Raw genomic sequence first — 25,323 nt, forward strand, 5'->3', positions numbered from 1 at the left:
CGTGCCAGCGACCTTTAACAATCGCACACGCAGCACTGTAAGCTTGTTTACCCCCTACTGCGGGTTGTGCTGATCCGTCTGTATATATTATACAGCCGTAATGTTCTAGAGGCAGAATTTCGGTCGGCGGAGGACATTCAAATTCATTTTGGAGAAATTCTTGTGTTTTTAAGTTAGGATCAAATTCGTATGCCACGTCTGTTGCAGCAAGAGAATTAGCCCATTGTATCCATCTCGGATGGAGCGCTTTAGCATTTGGAATGCTTTCTTTTGTTACAGCCTCTAGGGCTGGTATTGGTGTCACGATTATTATTCGTTTACCTTGTGCCAGGGCTCGTTCTTTTGCTATAGCTGTCTGTGTTGCAGTAAGAATTTTTTCCGTTGGGCTAAATTTCATTTCAGCCTTAGTTTACAAGTGTGATTTGAATGCAATTGGTACCTTTTCTCCCTCATTAGAGGTCAGGTATGTGAATCCGCATCTTCCTGGGATGACTCGAATCACAAGATTGCGTGTGTTATCACGTGTTTCTAATTTTGTTTTAATTAACATGTCTGTTTGTAAGGATCTCAAAATTTCTGTGTGTATTTGAGTCCAATTGGTTCTTTTAAAATCTGGTTTTATTAGATCATAAAGGGGTTTGACCCTTTCTGCGTAATTTGCAATGTATGTTCTTCCGAAATTTAGGAAGCCTAGAATTGACTGTAGGTTTTTTAGTGTTCTAGGTGCTTGGAGTACGGCACATTTCTCTAGGAAATTGTCAGCCAGTATTATGGTGTTCACTCTCTTCAAGTGAGTATCCAAGTCATCATCTGTTAGGTATATGTCATCGACATAAGATAATGCTTCATCATCATATGTTTGTAGTAACTCTGTTACTCTCGCTGAGAATACCCCTGGGCTATTCTTGTACCCCTGGGCTAACCGACAGAATTGTTTTTGAGTGCCATTTATTGAGAACGCAGACAAATATCTGCTCTCTGGTGCTATGTTTTGACAAAAGAATCCATTAGAGATGTCTAATGTTGTTTTGTATTTTTTGCGCACTATGTTATTCATTAGTGCAGCACTATGCGAGTTTTGCACTGCAAAAGTTTTGCAACATGAGTTAAGGTGTCGGTAATCCAAAACTAGACGATATGAATTGTCTGGTTTGGAGACCGGAAACAAAGGGTTGTTCATTTGTGAGGTGCAAGTTTCAATCACCCCCTGGTATTCTAATTGATCTAGGATTTCTTTTACCTGTTTTTTAGCTTCTTGCTTAATTGGGTACTGTCTTTGTGCAGTAGGTTGTGATTTTAACTGGATTTTGTGAGGAGGAGAGTCCTCATCCCATCCTACATGATTTTTATATAAAGCAGGAGCTTGAGCTACTGCCCACTTTCTGGCAAGTGTGTATTTTTTATGAATTGGGATATGATTTGAGAAGGCAGGCATAATTATTTCTTCGCCATGAGGGCACTCCCTGACAAACTCTGGTGGCCAGTCTTTTTCAGCTAGAAGGATGTCATAGCCCTTGGAGAGATTATCCCAAAATAGTCCCCTTATTTTTCTAGTCTTATCCCCTTCTATACATAAAGTTATTTCATATATTTTGTGAGGTTTGCTAACTCTGGTGTCTGCAGTTTCCACTTGAAGATATTCATTCGTGTCCACTGTCTCCAGAAGATTCATAAGGACTTTGCGAGCTATGCTCACTTCTGCTGCGCTGTCTGGCATTGTCTGAGCCCATTCTCCGTTTTTCAGTTGTGTCCTCAGTATTCTCGGCATTGTTTACTACCTTGATACTGGCTACCTTCTTTTTTGGAAATTGTAGTTTCTTTTTTAGATGAGCAGATTCCTTGTCTTTGGACTTGGCGTGCTCTTCTCTTTGTTCTGATCGTCCTCTTCTTTCCGATTTCTGCGAGGAAGTCTGAAAAGATTGAGAGGGACGTGTATCAATGTCTTGATATCTATCAGGCTTCTTTATATTATCCCTATTCCTAAGGTTATATCTTTTCCCAGAGGGGTCACTTTGGGGTGACCTGTGTCTTTGGTTCGGAGATTTTTCTCTCCGCCGAGGAGACCTTCCTCTGGACTGGAATTTCTTTTCTTTAGGATTGGATTGTTTGTTTCCATCCCAGCTCTTTTTTTGTGATGTTGAATTATTATTAAAAAATATTTTTTCAGGACTTTCAATCAGTTGTGGTTTTACTGGTATTCCACCTAAACTATCTCTACCTAGTTCCTCATAGGATTTTTCTATAATTCTGGCAATTTCAGCTGGTTGGTCTGCTATATCTGTCTCCTTTAACCTCTGGCGGATCGCCACGTTTGCTGCTTCTCCCTTTATGTTGGCTAATAATATAGCCGAGACCTGCTTGAAGTCTTTCAGTAATTTCATACCAAGAGTTAAAGCGGGTTCTGGACCGTATTCGTCTTGAATTTGTTTTAGCACATCTGGTATTACCGAAATGGATGGACACCGTGCGTTTTTGTGTAGATGGAAGCAAAGACTGTACCCCAAGTGTCACAGTCCTCCACGTGTTGTGCGATTCCCATTGGAAGACAGATAGTCAGAATCCTGTGTTTTTCTAGCGGGGTGGTGTCTGGAAACACCGCCTCTATTTGGGTGATTTTTTGTGCTAACCAGAATGGTATTTGTTCCCGTTTAGCTGGTACTTTACCTAGGCAGGACTGTATGTTCTGTGGTGTAATTTTATTTGTGTTCCCCTGATGAGGGGTCAGCTGTGGAATTTTAATTGCTGGTTGGATTGTTGAAGTCCGCATTACATATTGGACTAATTGTCTATGTATTTTTATTAATTGTTTTAGTTGTATTAAAAGGTTTGCTGCAGACATCCCATCGATGTCTGGATGTGGTGTGTATCCGGCTAGAACCGGCCACGTTGCTCCTGGTCTACCTAATGGACCGAGCCTGGTGATGTGATTATTATGTTTTAGGGCGCCATTAAATAAGAGCAGATGCTCTTGAAATTTAAGTGGTACTTCCACCTCCTCGAAAGGAGTGTACTCATTAGGAGGGTCCTCTGTTTTGTAATAGTGGAAGACCTTTGTTACAGCATTTGCTGCTGGAAAATGTATCCATGAATAGAATACCTCTGTCTGCCGATATTCGTGTGCCTCAATTACGAATATGACCGTGCCACCTCTAGGTGTCAGTCCATTTTCTATAAGTTTTAAAGTTATAGATTTTCTTGTGTTGACCGCGATGAGTATTATCTCCGGGTCAGCGTCTTGCAGTGCATTATCAGCTGCTGCGAGTTCAGTTGCTATTCTAACTGCCTCTCTTTCCCCTTCATTGTCTGACATTGTACTGTCCAGAAGGTTATTTTGTTTGTTTGCAGATCAGTTCTTATGGAAACAAAGATTAGATGCACAATATTTTGGAACAGTGTATCCTTCAACGTTGACTAAACCAAGGACCTTACATAGGAGTTTCCTCCTGCGAGGTTTGGCGGATATTACCTTTCACCCACTCCAGACGTCTTTGGAGTATTATGGGAAAAAGGGGTCTGAGTGAAAAAGCACGACTGAGTTACTCTAAATGTCTTACGTTAGTTTTATCGCCCATCCAAACGCGTTGGGCGCCATGTAGTGTAGTTCCTATTATCCCAATAGGCTCTGCGCATTGGAATAATACCTTCAATAGTATAGGCCTAGACCAGACGTTAACTAGGTCTACTACTGTCGATATTAGACTTAAAGTTTTGGGTTTGCCAGCTAGCTCAGAGTTCACTAGAAACTTTCTCGACTAGGCAAGGAGGAGTTGAACCTCCCTGGATAGACAAGAAGGGATTTAGTTTCTGACAACCATAGAACATGACAACTTTGCTCTCCCCTAATCAAGAGTGTATCTCTAGAGTCGTGTGAAAACAAAAGACGACTTATTTTACTCAGTCAGTACGTGCATTCTTAGTCTCACCAGATTGTAGAGAAAAGGAAGAGACGGGCGTGTTCAATAAAAGATGTTATTTATTGATCAGTCTCTTTTCTCATACAAGAGAAATGGATCGATATTATTGCAATACTTATGGTTAAGTAAAGTACATACATTAAAAGCAGAAGTATAAAATAATACTGTAAAAACATTGATATGGTTTCTAAGCCATATGATGGTTTAAAATGGATAAAATAGATACATACACATATACGTTTGACTAATCGTACTCAACTGGTGTTTCTAACTACGCCTACCCCAGATGTACCTGACCTAAGCCTAATACGTGGGCGGGAGTAGAAAGTAGCAGTTTAAGTTAAGTTTGTTTTGCCAAGTGACTGACTCAAGAATTCTCTGTGAGGGGTTATTCAGTTCCGTACCTGGAGTCTAGGATGAATGAGGGATGGTATCTCTCGTCTCTGGTCTCGATATTCCAGGCTGCCTGCGAGGGCTACCCGGAAGCGCCGGAGCTGGATTTCTCGGCAGGAGAAAGCAGCGTCTCGTTCTCAGCGCGTCAGGAAGGCGGGGCTGCGCCAGCGGGGTCTGCTCTGCTCTGGGCTTCGGCAAGTCTGGCTGCTCCGATCTCGTCACCACCGCGTGTGTTTGCATAGGGCAATATCGGTAATATTTATACCTTTAAGGTGCCGAGATTGACGTAAGGATGGACATAGATACGTCAATAAGGATGTCATACGACCTGGTCGTTAGCACATTCTTTTGCTGAAGTTCTCGGTGAGATCAAAACAATGGCCGCAGGGTTTTTCCCAGGTCTGTCATAGGTTTGATTTGTTTTGAGAACTCCGTATGCCTTATCAGGGGCTGGAGGAATATCGCTTGTCTAATTAGATGGCAAGCGTTATGACCTAATCAGATAACACGTTCCTGTGCCGTAGTGTGGCTTAATCAGATAACGGTTCCTGCATCATGGGGGTTTTCTGCCTCATAGGATGGCTGCTAGTTAACTTGTTAACCAGAATAGGGTCAGGAATAGGGGGATCGATACAGAACCTATAGGAATACATCACAAGCCTTACTGCTCGTGCCAAGCTACCAAGGAGGTGAGCAGGAGTTATCTTGGCATGTGACTCCCTTGCCCTGACTAGAATGGAGGTTTCTACCTGGCTTTGGCGTCAGCCCTAGCCTACCAGAAAATAGCCAGTTCTAACAGTGACACATGCCAGTTTCGAGGGAGCTGAAATATGGTACGGGCAGCGGCATTCTGAACCAGTTGGAGCCTGTCCAGAAGAAAACCAGGCATGTCGAGGTAGAGTCCATTCCCATATTCCAGCCTTTTTGTCTGTAGGGCTTATTCAACCCCCCCGATGTGTTTGGCTAATAGCAATGTGCAAAATGCTAGGCACAAGGGATAGCAAGGTTGCACTAAGATTAATTTGCACTAGCACCTCGCCGGTTATCTCAGTAGCGGCTGCAAAATTTCTGGGGTGGGCATGGGCAATCAGAAGGAAATTTGTACCTTGAATTGCGATTTTACTGATCTTTTTGATGTTTTTTAAATAGTCTGTCAAAATGCTTTGTATATCTAATTCTAGAAAATATCGCTCTTTTTTAAATCTGTAAATGTATTATTAATAATGGAATTTTTTGGGAGTTTGTAAACCTATTTTGGTATGGAACCAAAATGTTTTACCGTGCTTTTATGAGTTTTTATCTCGAATAAAGCAAATTTGACTGATAATTAGAGCCTGGATCACCTGTTGTCTGGTAGCTTTGGACAAAAGGAACAGAAATATTTGCAGAAGGCGCAGCAGAGCAAAACAGGTGCCAACTACTGTATTGAACTGAGCGCGAAAGAGCAGCTGGTGATCCAACTTAAACCCCAGGTTCTTCACCACCAGGCTATTTACCGAGGGGGCAGGAGCATCTGCTGGCCAGTGAGTGTTGATCCTTGAAATTTGCTGTTACGAGCCTTATCAGCCACTTATATCATATCAGCAGGGGGTGTTGGATGTTTTTGATGAGGTCTGCCTATAGGAGGATTGGGTGGTTTAGTGGTGTTTCTTTTATTTAGATGATGTTTGTAGCATATTGGTAGCTGACTATACAGTACATCATGAGAATGTGATTGCCTAGACAGGGAGGGCGGAGGATTCATTGTGACTGTAAGCTGGTGCATAGAGAGAAGGAGAGAGACAAAGAGAGAGCGAAAGACATTGAGCGGGAACAAAATGTAGGGTATGTGTGTCTCTATGTCTGTGAGCTTGTGAGCATCTGTCATATCTATCTGTTTTCTGTAATATTCACTGCCTGGCTTTTCTCAATCAGACACTCAAATACTCAACATTCAGCCGTGGATCATTTGTGGAAAACCTGAATGGCAAACAGCAGTTTCCTGCCCATTATCATGAACTGACGGATAACCATCCTAAGATTGAACTGGAAGTAAAGTGTTTGTTTAATTGCCTCTAAAGGGTGCCACTCTAAAAATATGACAAACACTAAAAGCAAGTATAGGTGGACCAGGCACGATACCTACTACAATGAAGAACTGAAGACACACACCTGATCATCACAGAGGAGCATGAACAGTATTTATTTGTCAATTTTATGAAGCGCTCTGGTCCCAACTGGTATCCTGGCACTGGCCATAATAAAGGAGACACAAGGAGAAAGAAAGAGGGAAAAACCACAGGAAAAACAGATCAGAACTCCAAGAATAAGAGACAACTTGATTCCAGTTACTTAAGGAAAAGCCAAGTCTTAAGTGCCCACCTGAACTTCAACAGATCGGTCATAGCTCTTAGGGAGGGAGGAAGGGAATTCCAGAGCTTGGTTGCACAGACCACAAAGGTCCTGCCTCCTTGCCTGGATTTCCTAAACTTGGGCTCACAAAACAGATTGGCAGGTGCAGATGCAGATCGAAGAGGTATGTTAGGGATATATCTTCTCAGTCTCTTTTGCAGGGGAACAGGGCCAAGCCCATGAAAGGCTTTAAAAGCCATGCAAATACATTTAAACCAGATTCTTTGCTTAATAGGCAGCCAATTTAGCTATTTTAATCCCAAAGAAGCAGAAGCTCTCAGATGTCTATCTAGGCGAGTTTAGAGGGTGCAATCATAGCCCTTGACAGAGGATGCAAAAGATACTCCAGGGCTTTCCAAAAGAAGAGAATTGCAATAGTCCAGACAGCTAAGAATAATGCTACGGACAACCAAGGATCGGGAAGAGGGAGGAAGCACCAGTAGGATCTTCTGATGGGTTATCAAAAGTGCAAAGCACCAAGCAGGTTCCTGACATTTTATTCACAGTACCAATTACAAACAATTATCACAAAACAAATACAATAAAATACTGATGTATTCTCTTGATCTGGGGAAACAGGTAAAAAGTATAGCACGTATGTGCATGTTCACTGTAAGATGCAGAAAAGACACTCAATCTCAGCCTACATAGGAGTTCAGTCCATTACAAATAATCCTGTTGAAGCACCCATTTAGGGCCATAGATGAGGTGTATTGCCTGGAGATGTGGATTGTTGGTGATTTATGAATGGCTTGACTTAAATACTGTTTCACATTTCAAGACTAAAACTAAGCCTGAGATTCTTCCAGTACCTCCTATAGTTTACCACTCTGCCAGGGGCACATTATATGAAGCCCCTTTTTCATAAAATGATACATCGAAAGCATCACACAGATATGCTTACAATATTCAACTAATTTATCATCAATTATCAGAGAATATGGTAGCGGCAAATGACACCACAAAAACGATGAGGACAATACCTGGCAAACATAAACGACTTTTTTAAAGTGATGTCAGACCCCATTCAAAGGCATACAGGCCAGCAGAGTCTGCCGGGCCTTTGTAGTGTAGGCTAGAATCGGTTGCCTCTGATATCCTGGGGCACATAATACCATGTTTCTGAAAACTGAGCCAAGTGTAACCCCATCAGCACTTGACTGACTAGGGTAGGGGTGGCAAGGAGACACAGGGCTATCAGGGAATTTGTGTGTAGGAATGCAAACTCAGTACGAAACAATCACTTCGCAGCACAATAACTAAATGTCCAACCTAGTACTCTACTTTGAAGAAAAGGAAAGTGCTTTACTCCACACACTTAAAACATAGTTCTTCACAACATATAAACCAGGCACAATTCTTATACTGTCACGTGGGTGACTGTGCCTTGCATTCTGTCCCATCTCTCTCCTGTCTTGCTTTTTTCCCCAATTGGAAAGTCTGGTAAGGTCACCCAGTGTTAGGTGAAAATACAAAATAGTGGAACACTGCTCACATATAAGTAACTACTGCCACCATGATCCAAGTCAGTTGTACATGTCCGATAGACGATCAGAGTATAAACAGCATTTGTATTGCTTGAGTACTATAACAATACTATCTCATACATCAACTTCAGACATTCAGGTATGTGATATATTATTTTTACTTGAAATCAGTATCACAAAATTGTTATACATCATATCATCACTCTAAATTTGGCTTGTTAGTCACTTAGTTATAAACATGATTTGATAGCAAATTTTATATGCATTGTTGTTTGTTTCCTCTTTTCACAGGTGCAGTTGATGTAATGACCCTTTATGAATGTATTACTGTTGGTTCCTCATGGATGATAGCCCACACATATTTCGTCCTTGAAGGACTTTTTCAAGGCTATGTCCCGGTATGCTATTTCCAGCCCATGAGTGTTGGTCACTCACACTTGTGCCAAAATGGACAGATGAAAACTCCCAGTAAAAAGAATATAGTTCCCTTCCAACAAAAGCTTATGTGCAGGTTCTTCTTAGGTCAGTTTTTAACGTTCAGGACCTTTAGCGTAGGTTTCACAGTCTCACTACAGTGGAGGTCTCAGAATCTGATACCGGTACAGAGGGGCCCAGAAGCATGTGCATCTCGCTTCTGGGAGAGATATACCAGCTGAAGACTCAACTTGTGATCGGGGAGTGGGGACCAAAGTGGAAAGATGGTAGCTGAAGTCCAACTGCCTCAGAGGCAGGTGTTGACACTAATAATAATAAGGAGTTTATAAAGCACATGGTTACACCACACCGGCGTGTCCCCACGCTGCTGTGAAAGAGAGAGGCAGTGCCTCAACCATGACCAGAGCAGCCCACCTAATCAGCATGAGAACAGATGGGTTTTAAGAGCCTTCCTAAACTTTAATTCTGAAGTTTCCATCCGGAGGCTCAGAGGGAGATTGTTCCAGCTCTGAGCGGCCAGGAGCCTAAATGACCTGCCTCCCATTCTGGCCTTCTTCACCTTCGGCACTAGCAGCAGATCGGTCCCACTCGATCTCAGGGGCCTTAGGGGCACATAGCTGGTAGCAAGATCCTTCAGATAAGAAGGACCCATGTCCTGGGTAATGCGATGGCATATGCACATCACCTTAAACATCACTCTCTTCTTCACTGGTAGCCAGTGCAGGGTGTCTAATGCTCTTTTGGAGGCTACCCTCCTAGGCTGCATGATCACCATCCGTGCGGCGGCATTCTGCACCACCTGCAATCTTCCCAAACATTTAGCTGTGGCGCCAAGATATAGTATGTTGCCATAATCTAGGCGAGATGTAATGAGGGCATGCACCAGCGTCTTTCTAGCCTCTGTATGAAGGAGATCTATTGTTTTCTGCAAGCTTTTAAGGACTTCGAAACATGTCCCCACTATACATCTGGTATGGACTTCATATGAGAGATTGGAGCCCAACCATACGCCAAGGTTTTTCACCTGGGTGCATGGTGTAGGAGTGGGGCCTAGACTCGGAAGCCACCAAGCCGATGTCCAGCCTGACGGAGAACCCCCTACCACAAGCACCTCGGTCTTATTACCATTAAGTTTCAGGCAGTTCTTGGCCATCCAGGAGGCAAGCTCCTGCATGCATACCCTGAAATTAGAAGCTGCCACATCCAGTGCCCGTGATATGGAGATCACCAGCTGGGTATCGTTGGCGTATAAGACGACCCTGATTCCAAAACCTTCCCCTATCTCCGCCAAAGGTGGTACGTATAGGTTAAACAGGGTAGGACTCAGGGCCGAGCCGTGTGGCACACCCTGTTCCAATTTGATGTCCTTGGAGTAGTGCGCACCCTGTCTAACCTGGAAGCTGCGTTCTGCCAGAAAGGATTGCAACCATTTTAGGGCCGGGCCTGAGACACCGCCCTTATTCAGACACTGCAGCAAGGTGTAATGGGCCACAGTGTCAAAGGCAGCGCTCAGGTCCAGCAAAATCTGGGCCATAGTGTGCCCCGCATCTGCCCCCTGTCTAATGGCCTCCGTGGCAAGGAGTAGTGCAGACTCCGTAGAGTGTAGCGCCCGGAAGCTCGATTGGGACGGGTGCAGAAGGCTCGATTCCTCAACATGAGTCATAAGCCGTTGGTTTACAACCTTCTCTGCCACCTTAGCCAGATAAGGCAGAAGCGAAATGGGTCGCAGATTTTCAAGTTTGTCTGGGCTGATGTTTGGCTTCTTCTGGAGTGGGAGAACAATGGCTTTTTTCCATCTCCCTGGCACCGTATGTGATCTAAACGAGACCTCCAGTACGTGCCTTATATAGGGGTCAAGAATAGCCAAACTCTCGCGCAGCACCTTGGGTGAGGCGGGGTCTCTGGGTGAGCCAGATTTAATGCTTAGACAGATTTTACTGAGTAGCTCCGGGGAGGGAATGGTGAAGTTATCCTGTCTGCGACCCGTACCAGCCCCTCCAATCTGGTCCACAAATTCCATACCCCTCCTTGCGGGCCCAGGGAAGGAGGAGTACATTTTCTCCACTTTCTCCGAGAAATAATTTGCAATCCGATTGCATGACTCAGCCGAGCCCAATATCGGCGTGGCGTTAGCTGCAAGGGAGATCTCCTTGTAAATTTTTTAAAGTTCTTTAGTAGAATTTTCCGCTGCCCCAATTCTGGCCTGATAGTAAGTTGTCTTAGCCCGCCTAATACGTCCATAATATTCTTTCCGTTTTCCAATGTATTCCAGTCTATCCTGACTCAAAAATGCCCTCCTCCAATGCCTCTCCAGGCGTTTACATTCAGCTTTTGTCAAGTGCAGAGTAGTGTTAAACCAAGGGGCTGATTTATGTGCCCTACCCACAGTCTTATTAGGAAGCAGCGGGTCGCACTATTAAGTGCTTCGCCTATGCGCTTCTCCAGATTTTGGCAGGCAGTTTCAATATCTGTGCCCCCCGGGGGCCCACCCAAGGTCAACGCTGTGTTAAGATCATCAATTTGAAAACACATCTTTTAGTGAAGTTGTTTTTTAAATGGCAGGACTGAAAATGGCACTTTCAAAAAATGTCCTTTTTCCTACTTAACCATTCTATGCCTCTCCCTTTCCCTAGAATACCAATATAGGTTGGATGACAGTTGGGCTTAATTTATTCACTCTAGACAGTCACACACGAAGGGAGCTGAGGTGTGTACTGCATATCCTGATGGCCCATCACCAGGCTGATGAGACTTCCTGGGCTAGATTGATGGGAGAACCTGACACTTGCACCTGAATAGGGCTGTGCCTGAGTCCACACAAATATCTACCCACTGTGGTGTGTCTAGAGCCAGGGCACGGATGGGCAGGGTCTTGAGCGCTACAAAGAACTTTGCTGTTTGTTTGGCTTTGTTGGCCTGCTGACTGCTGATTCTGTCCTGGGAGTGACAGGACTGGACTATTACCTCTACATCCTGCTTTCGAAAGTTTCTCCAAGGGCTTGAGTTGAGCTTGCCTCCTGTTGAAAGTCTCAGGGCCATCAAAATTTTAACTGTATCACCTGGCCTTCTCTGAGGAGAGCCCTACTTGCCAAGTGTTGCCAAATCCAGTTCCTGGGCCCTTGGAAGTGAATTTCAGTTCTACCAGAAGAACCCAACGTCGAGTGACTTCAGAACTGGCACCTGTCTGCACCAAAGCCCTAGTCCCTGCTTGACGCAATGACCAAAACTTATAACACAGGCTCTGATGATGCTTCAGCGCCTACGAAGAACTGCAACTGTGGGAGTCCCTAGAACCATGTCACAGACGTCTGTGAGCACTGCTAATACTCTGAAACAGCAGCAGTGGCCCAGTGGTTCGACATCAACAATGCAAAATCAAAGCTTCAAGAATTGGCATGCAACGTCTCATTGATGCCGTCCAGCAGTAAGGAACGGAGGGAGTTCTTGGCAAAAGCTGCATCACTTTCCCTGCACCCGCAATGTCCCTGGGTGTCAGCGACTCCATGACTCTGCACCAATGGCAGGAACCAACGTCTCACTTGCTTCAGTGATACCTCAACTCCTTCGTGCAATGGACTCTACTCAAGAGCCAACATGCCAATGACCTGCATAGCAGTAAGGAACCGATGCAGCACTTGCCCCACCAACGCTTCACCTCCCCAGTATCTTGCATCATCTTTCATTTCCGATGCCAACAAAGTACTGTACCTTGGTCTGCAAGACTCCTGATACTGTCCCTTGCATTATGGAGGTCGGACTGGCTTTGTGAAGTCGTTGCCGCCAAGTGTGACTAGATAGCTCAGATGGAGCTATTGTTTTCTAAATGCTAGACTTGTTTCAATATTTGAAAATTCATATGTATGTTGGCTTTTTGTAGTTTTGGTCTGGTTTGACTCAGATAAATATTGGCTATTTTTCTAAACCGGTGTGGAGTACTTTTGTGGTGTATTCACTCTGTATGTGTGTGTGTGTGTGTGTGTGTGTGTGTATGTATGCGCATGTGAGTGTGTGTGCGTGGGTGTGTGCGTGCGTGCGTGTGTGTGTGCATGTGTGTGTGTGTAAATACTTTACGCATTGCCTCTGGGGATATGCCTGACTGCACTTACCAAGCTACCAAGGGGGAGAGCATGGTTATTGTTAGTGTGTAACTTAACTTACCCTGACCAGAGTGAGGACCCCTATTTGCACAGGGTGCAAATCACTGCCAACTAGAGACCCCATTTTTAACAGCAGGTGAAAAGGGCGCATACTGAAAGAAATATGGTGAGGGAGAATAAATGAGGCAGATCGGAAATGAGGGTACATTTGTAAAACATGACTGAGAGAGGGTTGGAAACGTCCATTGAATATTTTCTTGCATGCCCCTTAGGGCTGTCTGAAAAAACAGGGTATTTTTGCAGTGATTTGTTCATATTTTACTGTAAGAATTACTATTTGTGTCTTGTGTATTTTGAGAATTTCCACAGAACTCCCCAAGGAAAAATCGGCTTGTTTGTCACTCTCATTTGCTTACTGCAATTCAAATCACCAATATAAGCTCTACCAGTTTAAAAAATCACCAGCCGCCACTGTGAGAAGCAGGAAATGTAACTTGTAGTGGAAAGTACAACGGATAAGTGCAGCCAAGTAAAGCTGCAGGAAAGTGAAAAGGAGAATAGAATATGCAGGCCAAAAACAGTAAACCAAACCATTTTTGGAGATAGAAAATCAGTTGTTTCTTAGGGTTTTGCTGTTTTTATGACTCATAAATAACTAATCCATTTATACTTTAAAAGCAATATATGAAGCCTCGTTTTGGAGTGAATGTTATGTCAAGGAGTAGTAACCTAGGGCCATATGAATCAAAAATGAGTTTTGCGATTCTCAAATTGTTTTTAGCAAATCGCAATTAGAGAATCGCAAAATGCAATGTATGTACGATTTGCTAAAAATGTTGCGAATCCTACACATTCCTTAGTTGCGAATCGCAAATTGAGATTCGCAATTAAGGAATACCTCCCCATTCATTCATATGGGCTAGGAGGCCCATAGTAATTGATAGGAAGACATTGTCAATTTGCGATTACCAATTAGAGAATCGCAAATTGAGAATGCAATTTCAAGGTTGCAAGGGTGACAAAAGGACACCCTGCTGCACCCCTGAAATATGCATATGTGCACATTTTGCACACATACATGCCCTAAGGGCATGTATGTGTGACATACGGCACTTTAAAAAAATCAAAAAAGTTATTTTTTAATGAAAATCGTAAATTACCACCAACTTGAAGTTGGTGGTAGTTTGCAGTTCCTTATGGCCAAATAGCAAATTTCTGGTGCTTCCAGAATTGCATTTAAGGAATCGCAATTTGCAATTCTTTAATTGCATTCGCAAAATAGAGAATCACAAATTTAGAAATTCTCTATTTTGCGATGATGGCCTTTTGGGATGATACATCCAAAAAGGCTTTTTCCAATTCGCAAACATGCCGATTCTGAGAATCTGCCCATTGCAAACAGGAAAAAGGCTTGATACATATGGCCCCTAATGTTGTAATAATACAACCACATAATATTGGGACAGAATTGAGAGTTTTTGGTTGAATAAACGAAAAATAACTTGGGTAGCAATGTTACAACATATTTTCCAGTTTTATTGTGTCATTGTTACCAGCAACCTTTTGCTGACTAAGGGCCATATGTATCATACTTCCGTTTAGCGAATTCCAAATAGCGAATTTTAAGGAATCGCTATTTGGAATTCGCAAAACGGTATGTATGTACAAAATCGCTTTTCAATAGCGATTCCTTACCATTCCTAATTTGAGATTAGCAAATTGCTAATCGCAAATTACCCATTCATTTCTATGGGCCAGGAGGCCCATAGGAATGAAAGTGCAATTTGCGATTAGCAATTTGCTAATCGCAAATTAGGAATTTTTTCAAGGATGCAGGGGTGTCTCAAGAACACCCTGCTGCACCCCTGAAAAAGACATTTGGGGGCATATGGCGCACATACATGCCCTAAGGGCATGTATGGGCGTCATATGGCACCTTTGGTTTTTTGTAAAAAAGCTTTTTGAACAGAATTTGCAATTTACCACCAACTAGAAGTTGGTGGTAATTTGCGAATCCTTAATGGCAATTTTTGGATATTTTTTGTTTGATACATTGCATTTAAGGAATCGCAAAATTTGCGATTCCTTAAGTGCAATCGCAAAATAAGGAATAGCAAATTTTGAAATTCCTTATTTTGCATCAAACATGTTTGATACATACCATTTATCTAATTAGCATTCGCAAAGGCCGAAATTCGCAGAAATTCGGTCTTTGTGAAGGCTAGTTAGCTTGATACATATGGCCCTTAAACCCTTTATAAATGTTCTCTGATGCCACTCAGTATGTTTGCCATATCACTCAGTCAGGGTTCCTGCAGGTAAGTGCGGTGGTGCAAGGCGTGGAGAAAGCCTACAGATGACGGAATATGGAAAATAAAATAACTAAATCCTAATCCGTCATCTGCCAACAAACTCACCTCGCTTACCTGCAGGAGCTGCAACTGATATTACTACTGTATTACAGTAACCCTCAAAATCTGCTTGAAAGGGGCCATCACTTGAATGATGTCACAATAGGTTTTACAACCTAAGCAGGAATCATCAAACAAATGGACATATCGAACCCTCTTGTTTTTTCTGCATTGTTGCTGAAGTAAGATTGTCAAGCAAAACTAGCTTTTCTCTTTCAATGTCTGACCTTTGTAGTAATTGTATACCTGCACATGTTTGCAGCCTAGTTATCACCTGGTCAATTTGGAACATATTTACGAGCCGCTTTGCATCGCTCTTGCTGCATGCAATGTGGTGAAAGAGCAAAGCAACTCAAAAATGAGATTTATGAAGTCACACAAGGCCACCTTGCATGGTTCTGAGTGGCTTCATAAATCTTGAGTAGTGCAAATCGCTGCATTTAATTACTCTGTACCAGGAAGATGTTTCAATGGGCATTACGTGGGTGTTCCCATGCAACATTCATGGATTTTGGCACATTCCTAAATTTAGCAGCAATGGAAGATGTTAGAATGTGCCAAAAACCAGGTGAGGCTTAGGAAGGAAAAAATCTTCATTTCCCCTAGTGTTTTCATCTTTCTATGTGTGCTGCATTCAGTAGCACACAGACAAAGAATAAAATGCAACAAGGAATTGTTTTTATGCATGAAAATGCAATGTCCAATTTAAGGAAAAAGGACAAGAGAAGGAAAATGGTTGCTGTCTGTTGATAGCTCAGCGCATGCATTTTGCTTTCTAGATAGAATTGCTATACATGATGTTAAGATTAAATGTTGTGCACAGGAGTGTGTAGAATGTTTGAACTAACTTTATATGAATGAGCCAATGATGCTTGTTAGTGGCTGTGGCTTTGTTAACAATGTGGATTTTGTAGCGTTTTGTGCCCATTGTAGTGCAAGAGGACTTATATAGAAGAGCTCTCTGAGAAAAAGAAAATATAAGTGTAACTGAAAAGGTGTTTTGCAGTCTATGTGTGGGTATTTGTAGAGCGCACTGTTACTCAACAGAGTGTCCTGGCACTAGACTGAAAGATCGCAGTATGGAAAAGTAACTTTGGGGCAAGGAACCAGCCATGTTTGTAGTTTTTTTCGAAACACTGGTGTAGATTTAATGCCTCTTAACTGCAGAGTCATTTTGTTCCAGTGGAAGGGCCCCAGGAAGGAGAGGGACTTACCTTCTGCCCTGGACTTTTTAAAACGAGGAACATTACCCAATAACAGATCAGCAAATCGAAGATTTCTGCGAGGAGAGTAAAAGGAAATCCTAAGTTTGAGGTAGCTAGGTCCTTCCCCATAGATTGCTTTCTGTGTGACAAGCAGAGTTTTAAAAATTATACTTTTCCTAACAGGGAGCCAGTGCAGGCTCCACAGAAGGTGTGACACATGTAAGTTTCGAGGGAGCTCAAATATGGTGCGGGCAGCGGCATTCTGAACCAGTTGGAGCCTGTCCAGCCAAAAACCAGGCATGCCGAGGTAGAGTACGTTCCCATAATCCAGCTTTGAGATAATTAGAGCCTGGATCACCTGTTGTCTGGCAGCTTTGGACAAAAGGAACATAAATGTTTGCAGAAGGGGCAGCAGAGCAAAACAGGCACCAACTACTGTTTTGACTTGAGCACGAAAGAGCAGCTGGTGATCCAACTAAAACCCCGGGGGGCATATTACCAAGGGCAAGTATCGACGCTTTTTCGGCGAATTGTGCTGAGAAAGCGGCGATACTGCTAGAGCCCTATTAACAAGGGCATTTTAAAGCCTGGCGCAAGCCCACTTTGCATGTCGGCGATTAACATTGCTAATGACATGCAAAGTGGGCGTTCCCACGTCCAACCACAGGTAAAATGTGGTTGGAGGTGGGAACACCCTATTACCTAGGCAGGCGTTGGGAGAGGGAGACCTGCGATAAACTCGTTTATCGCAGGTCTCCCAACGCCTGCTCTGACCAGGTGTTAGGGCATTGATAACATGGGGGAGTGGATCATAACGATGAATCCACCCCCCCATATTATCAAGGCACACATTAGCGCATGAAAACAACGTTTGTTTTCATACGCTAATGTGCCATATCGCCGACTCTCGCCGGATTTCAATTCGCCTACGTGATGCGCATTGATAATTGTGTGCTAAAACGGCGATGAAATCCGGCGATAGCTGGCGATATGGGGATGTGCGTTGTGCGTTTACTAACGCACTTCTTGGTAATATGCCCCTCGTTCGTTCCAGGCTATTTGTCGAGGGGGCAGGAGCATCCGCTGGCCAGTGAGTGTTGATCCTTGAAATTTGCTGTTACAAGCCTTATGAGCCCCTTATATCATATCAGGAGGGGGTGTTTTTTTTCATGAGGTCTTCCTATAGGAGGATTGGGTGGTTTAGTGGTGTTTCTTTTATTTGGATGATGTTTGTAGCATATTGGTAGCTGACTATACAGTAAATCATGAGAATGTGATTGCCTGGACAAGGAGGGCAGAGGATTCATTGTGAGTGTAGGCTGGTGCATAGAGAGAGAGGAGAGAGACAGAGAGAGAGCGAGAGACATTGAGCGAGAACAAAAAATAGGGTAGGTGTGTCTCTATGTCTGAGAGTCTGTGAGCATCTGTCATATCTCTCGGTTTTCTGTAATATACACTGCCTGGCTTTTCTTAATCAGACACTCAAATGCTCAACATTCAGTTGTGGATCATTTGTGGAAAACCTGCATGGCAAACAGGAGTTTCCTGCTTATTTTCATGAGCCGACAGATAGCCATCCGAAGATTGAACTGGAAGTAAAGAGTTTGTTTAATTGCCTCTGAAGGGTACCACTCTAAAAATATGACAAACACAAAAAGCAAGTATAGGTAGACCAGGCACTATACCTACTGCAATGAAGAACTGAAGTCACACACCTGATCATCACAGAGGAGCATGAACAGTATTTATTTGTCAATTTTATAAAGCGCTCTGTCACCAACTGGTATCCTGGCACTGGCCATAATAAGGGAGAAACAAGGAGAAAGAAAGAGAGAAAGACCACAGGAAAAACAGATCAGAACTCCAAGAATAAGAGACAACTTGATTCCAGTTACTTTAGGAAAAGCCAAGTCATAAGTGCCCTCCTGAACTTCAACAGATCGGCCATAGCTCTTAGGGAGGGAGGAAGTGAATTCCAGAGCTTGGATGCACAGACCACAAAGGCCCTGCCTCCTTGCCTGGATTTCCTAAACGTGGGCTTAGAAAACAGATTTGCAGATGCAGATCAAAGAGGTCTGTTAGGGATATATCTTCTCGGTCTCTTTTGCAGGGGAAAAGAGCCCAGTCCATGAAAGGCTTTAAAAGCCATGCAAAGAGATTTAAACCAGATTCTTTGCTTAAAAGGCAGCCAATGTAGCTCTTTTAATGCCAAAGAAGCAGAGGTCTATCTAGGCGACTTTTGCGGTGCAATCAAAACCCTTGACAGAGGATGCAAAAGATACTCCAGTGCATTCCAAAAGAAGAGCATTGCAGTAGTCCAGACAGCTAAGAATAATGCTACAGACAAGGGGGGGGCGGAGCTAGCCAGCAACGGAGATGGCCGCCTAAGCCGTCCGCTCCTCCACCGAATCAACTATCCTTAAAAATATCCTGATGGTGGCGGTGCCCTTCGTACCCCGAGCTGCTAAAATACTGAATCGGAGCAGTGGGGGAGCACATTGAGAGAATTTTGCCGGAGGTGCCTGCGGGGAAGTGCCGGTATTTGATCGATCCCGCTGGAAGCAGGGACTCGGGGGGACGCGGCCTACTTAACGCTACGGAGTGGGAGGCGCCTGCCCTGCGGGAGCCTCCCACCTGCGCCCCCGTCTGGAGCGACTGAAGGGGCGGAATACCGGACCGGAGCCGAACATAGAGCAGTGGACCCTTGCCTAGTGGGGCTGCGGTGAGCTGCGGTGCCGCACCGAGTACGCTGCGTTGTCTGGAGGGCCTGGGGTGGCTGCAGCTTCTCACTCGAGGCCTCAGCTCCAGTGGGACCTCTGGGCCTCACGTCCCCGGAGGCATCGACGGAGGGGAGTGTCTGTGACTGTGCCGCCTTGCTGACTCTCCCAGCGCTTGTGAGACCTGGCCGCCTGCCTTCCTCACGTTCTGGGGGGGTCATGGTGCTTGAGACGGCCAGCTTCCGACCGATGCTGAGAGGGGAGAAGATGAGCCCGATCACGCTGTAGCGCAGAGGTTGATGGAACTGCGCACGTGGGCTTGAAGAAACTAGTTGTGCTGCGGCGCTTGTGACATCCTGCGGGAGTACCCGACGCCACGCTGACCCTGGGACCTGCCACTGCTGGTGCAATATACCTGATCTGCACAGCCATGCTGATTTGTATCCCGCTGAAGTGAGGCCTAGTGCCCGCCCTCATTGCTTGGTGCAGCGGACCTGGCGCCATTGTGCAGGGCCCTACATAGGCGTGCTCTGCACCTGTTGGCAGATCGGGAACAGAACCTTGCATCTGGGGGCTGTGTGGCTCGGACAGTACGGACTCTCTATCTTCACTACACCATACCGAGCCTATGGGGCAGCTGCGTGCTGCTGGAGGTAGCTGGGGATCAAGATACTCGGACATGAACTGGGACCTCGGCCCTTGAGGGGTCCACCAGGTCTGCTGCATAGTATCTACGCCGGAGCGGCTCATTTTGATTGGTCCTTTCCTGTGTGTTATTGTACAGGTGTGCTCTGCTGCTGGTACGGCAGCGGACACTTGACCCCCGGGTCTTGTACCTTATTGAGGGTGCGGTGGCAGATGTGAACACTATTTGGACTTGTTCCCTCACTTGCGTTTTGGCCGGTGGAACAGCGTAAACACACTGAGCTGAACGCGTCAACCCCTGTGAGACGCCACTTCCCGCCCAGTGGTGGGACCTGCATTGGATACTCACATACTATCTGCTCCAGCTTCGGGGCGCAAGAAACGTAAGAGAACCGGGTGTGCTGATCTAATTGAGGTGGGGCTGTGCTGCGGCGCCATGGGTCGCCCAGATCGCACACAACCCAAACTGACTTTTGATAACACCAAGAAATCCAAAGCCCCGGACCTTCCACCAAATGAGGCGATCGATGGAGCTGGGAACTCGGGAGAAGGAGAGACGACTGAGACTGACATTCGTGGCATAATATTGGCTATGGAGAAGTACTTGCAGGGCGGCATTACTTCCCTAGGTACCAAGATAGACGCACTCAAGTACCGCATGGACCGGATGGCAGGAAAGGCTTGACAAACACGCCGAGCGATTAGATATGTCGGAACGCAGAATAGGCGAGGTGGAAGAAGTGCAAACGACTCTGGACTCGGAACATAAACAACTGGGCAAAGTGATCCAACTCTTACAGGACAAGACTGAGGATTTGGAGGCGCGTTCACGTAGATGCAACATACGCATCACGGGCCTTCCAGAAAACACCCCAACTGGCAATATGGAACTGTTTGTCGAATCCCTTCTGAAAAGGTTGCTAGGGGACTACGCCTTCTCGGAAATGTTTGTTATAGAGAGAGTCCACCGCACCCTTGGCCCTAGCCTGAAGCCGGGGGCACCTCCACGTCCCATTGTGGCCAAGCTCCTTAATTATAGGGATTGTGCTACTGCTCTACGACTGGCTGGTGAGCAACAACCACTAAACTACGAAGGTACTACATTGTCCTTGTTCCCGGATTTCACTACAAGGGTTCAGGAAGCGAGATGCCAATTCATTCCCATGAAGCGCAAACTTCGGGACCATGGAATTGACTACGTGATGCTGTACCCTGCAAAATTAAGAGTCAACAGACAAGAAGATCCACTATCTTTACGGACCCGAGGGCACTACAGAAAGCCATGAAGGACTGGCGCAAGGACACTCGGAATGCATCCAGCGATGGCGGGATTGAAGAAATTAATGGGAGCCCCATGGCGGAACAGGCCTAAGAACGTTGCCTGCTGCTAAGGGAGGTATTTGTACAAATAGGACCTGCGCTTCAGTGGGACACTGTTTCTGTTGATTGACGGGGTTGGCGCTGCACTGAGCGGAGGTCTGCGAAGGAACTGTACTCTAATGACACATTGAGAATGGTTGCGGTGGGGCTGGGACACAGGATGGTGGGCAGAGAGGTAGAGAGGCAGCGCTTTCCCAACGATGACATCTCTACAATGACATTTTGGTTGTATCTCGCCCTATGATGTTGTATATTGTGAACACACCGTGACATCGCAGTTAAGTTGGTGGTAGATTGACTCTGAATACTGTTTCTATAGAAAGAGCTGGCTTTCCAGTGATTGACAGAGTTAATAGCGGGAGGAGCGGAAAGATTGAGCCTTTTTAAGCTGAGCGTCAAAGCCCCTCACTGCCATAGGAAATGGTTTGGTATTTCGGGGGGCACTGTTTACCTTCTTTTTTATTTTACAGAGGCGGGGCAATGTGGCGGAAACGCTGTACTGATATAGATATAGACTCATTATGAGCGAGCTACCCATGCCCCTGTCTGTGTACCACACTTTCCCAAATAACCCTCACTTTTGGGAGTTTTATTTATGCTATGTGTTGTTTTGTATTTCACATTCAGTATTGGGGATGGTGGGAGATGGAGGGGGTGGGGGGAGTGTTACAAGCTCATCTGCAGAGGGTGGTGTGGGTTCGGGATTGGGGAGGGAAGGGACGCGGCCATGTTTGGGTTGGGCAAGCGTGGGAGGGGGTTGGGGTGGAGTGCTTGTTTTTTTTTATTCTGCTGTTTCTGACTGAGAGAAAAGGTTTTGTTGTTGTAAGTTTGAGCACAGAGCGCTGGACAAGGGTCTTCATGAAGTGGACGGTTCTATTTGTTTATCACATATACGATGCCACCCGAAGTGACCCAGTTGACACAAGATAAGGACACCATTACGCTACTGACGTGGAACGTGCGTGGTCTAAATGACCACAGAAAAGTCAGGCGAGTTTTGCAGTATTTATTGAGGCACTCTATTGACCTTGCACTCCTCCAAGAGACTCATTTACGCCCTGATAGCCCGACATTGAACTATAGGGGACTGCATAGACACATACACGCCGCAGGGTTTACATCACACGCTCGGGGAGTTCTCACATGGGTTAATCCTAAGGCGAATATGACGCTGACTCCAGTGGTCTCAGACCCGGAGGGGAGGTTTGTCATTTCAAAGTGTGTAGGTAAGGGCATGACTTTCCATGTGGTCAACTCGTATGGTCCGAATTATGATTGCCCTTCTTTCTATCTGAATTTAGCCTCTACTATAAGGGAAAACTGTGGGGATCAGGTCCTCTGAGGAGGCGTTTTTAATAGGGTGCGACACCCTGAATTGGATAGATCAGATGACCCGGTACGGCGGCCGACGTGTTCTGCCCGAGCTCTTGATGCTGAGATGATTAGATTGGGTCTGCAGGACGTTCGGAGGACTAGGTCCCCGACACAGGGAGGGTACACGCACTATTCTGCGCAACATGATATCCACACTCGGATAGATTATTGGCTGTTCCCCACTTCTCTCCTCTCTGCGGTATTGTCGTGCTTGACACTACCCCGCACGTATTCTGACCACTCCCCTGTCCTTGTTAAGATCAGAGCTTTGACGAACCGCCCCCTTCCTTTCAGTTGGCGTCTGCTTCCGTACGAGCTCCAAGATGCAGCTTTTCGCGAAGATTTGGCAGCTGAAAACAACGTAGGTTTGGTGGACTCCTTCCTCACGGTATGGGAGGCCTTTAAGGCTTATATGTGTGGGCTGGCTATAGCTGAGCATGCGGGAGTTCTAAAGTCAATAAGGGCTCGTCTTTCCTTCCTAGAATCCAAACTGAAAGACATTGAAGCGCGACGATTACGTGACTCTGGTGCGGGGCTGACTAGTGAATTGGCTCAGACGCTTCGTGAATATCACGAGGAGGCCGATGCTGAAGTAAAGCACTTAGGGAAATATAGCATAGCTAGGTCATATGGGGAGGGGGACCGCCCTGGGGCAGTTTTGGCGCGAATGGCGAAACAACGCAGGCAGGGTATTATGGTGCCCACGATGAGAGATGAGCACAAGGGGGAGGTATTGTCCGAAGACCAGGTGGCGATGCGATTTAGAGATTTTTATGCAGCGCTGTACGCATCAAGGGGTCCGGCCTCGGAGGAACGCATTTTGGACTACTTGGGGCATATACAACTGCCGGGACTGACGAACACACACCGGGAGTTTCTGGTTAGACTGTTTGAGAGGGAAGAGGTAGTTTGGGCGCTCTCTTCCATGAAAGCTGGAAGTGCCCCTGGCAGTGACGGATTCCCGGCTTCTTTTTATAAGACGTTTTCTGAGCTTCTAATTCCCAAATTGCTGACGCTGGTAGAGGAGATGGCGGAGACGGCAGAGATGCCACCAACGATGAGGGAAGCCATTATTGTGGCTATCCTTAAGCCCGGAAAATCCCCAGATGACTGCGCTTCCTATAGGTTGCCATTGCTGCTTAATGTAGATGCAAAGATATTTGCTAAGATTATTGCCAATCGCCTAAGCCCGCTGATCCCAAAACTAGTAGCCCCCGAATAGGCAGGATTTGTGCCCAATCGTAATTTGACTTAAAATATATGGACAGTGTTCGCGGCCTTTCAGCATACGAGACAGGATGTCCCGGCTGTAGCTGTCTTCCTAGACATGGAAAAGGCTTTTGATTCTGTAGAGTGGCCTTTCCTCCGACTAGTGTTGCGGCGTATGGGAGTGGGTGACCTCTTTATACAACTTTTGGATACACTGTATGCTTCCCCGGTGGCTCGGGTTCGTATAGGCTCCCTTACGACTGAGCCTTTCTCAGTGGAACGTGGTACCCGACAAATTATATGTGAGGCACCCTGAAGATAGTCTCTCGACGGTGCTAAGGGAAGTCAATCAATCAATCAATCAATCAATCAATCAATCAAAGCATTTATATAGCGCACTACTCACCCGGAGGGTCTCAAGGCGCTGGGGGAGGGGGTCCGCTACTGCTCGAACAGCCAGGTCTTGAGCTGCTTCCTGAAGGCGAGGTGGTCTTGGGTCAGGCGGAGGTGGGTCGGAAGGGAGTTCCAAGTCTTGGCGGCCAGGTAGGAGAAGGACCTTCCTCCTGTGGTGGCTCTTCGGATGCGGGGGACGGCGGCGAGGGCGTGGCTGGTCAATAGAAGCTGGCGTTTGGGAGCGTAGAAGTTGAGGCGGCTATTGAGGTATCCTGGGCCTTGGTTGTGTAGGGCTTTGTGTGCGTGGGTGAGGAGCCGGAAGGTGATTCTCTTGTTGACCGGGAGCCAGTGCAGGTCTCTCAGGTGTCCGGAGATGTGGCTGCGGCGGGGGACGTCCAGGATGAGTCGTGCTGAGGTGTTCTGGATCCGCTGGAATCTCTTCTGGAGTTTGGCGGTGGTTCCGGCGTAGAGGGAGTTGCCGTAGTCCAGACGGCTAGTGACGAGGGCCTGGGTGACCGTCTTCCTGGTCTCGGTGGGGATCCATCGGAAGATCTTACGCAGCATGCGCAGGACGTTGAAGCACGACGAGGAGACGGCGTTGACTTGTCTGGTCATGGAGAGGGAGGAGTCCAGGATGAAGCCCAGGTTGCGAGCGTGGTCTGTTGGTTTGGGTGCGCTGCCCAGGGCGGGGGGCCACCAGGAGTCCTCCCAGGCGGAGGGTGAGGATCCCAGGATGAGGACTTCCGTCTTGTCCGAGTTCAGTTTCAGGCGGCTGTTCGACATCCACTTGGCTACGTCTGTCATCCCTTCGTGCAGGTTGGCTCTGGCAGTGGCGGGGTCGTTGGTGAGGGAGAGGATCAGCTGGGTGTCGTCGGCGTAGGAGATGATGTTGAGGTTGTGCTGGCGTGCGATGGCTGCGAGGGGGCTCATGTAGACGTTGAAGAGTGTTGGGCTGAGCGAGGAGCCTTGAGGAACACCACCACCAGAAGTGGTTTTATTCAGCTCGCTTTCGGGGATACATGTGAATTGGGGCAAGACCATAGTGTTTCCCCTCACTCCTGCAACAAAGAGAGTAGATTCGGATTACCCCATACAGTGGACTACTGACTCGGTCTGTTACCTGAGCATTAAGCTGCACACGGATCCGGACGTAGTCCTCAGGGAGAACTATGGAGTGGCCATCTCTAGGCTGGAGGAAGATGTAGAAAAATGGATTGCACTGCCCTTGTCTCTTATGGGACGAATATCATTGCTAAAAATGATTGTGTTGCC

This window comes from Lissotriton helveticus, chromosome 11 (genome assembly GCF_964261635.1).
Source record: "Lissotriton helveticus chromosome 11, aLisHel1.1, whole genome shotgun sequence".
Lineage (NCBI taxonomy): Eukaryota > Metazoa > Chordata > Amphibia > Caudata > Salamandridae > Lissotriton > Lissotriton helveticus.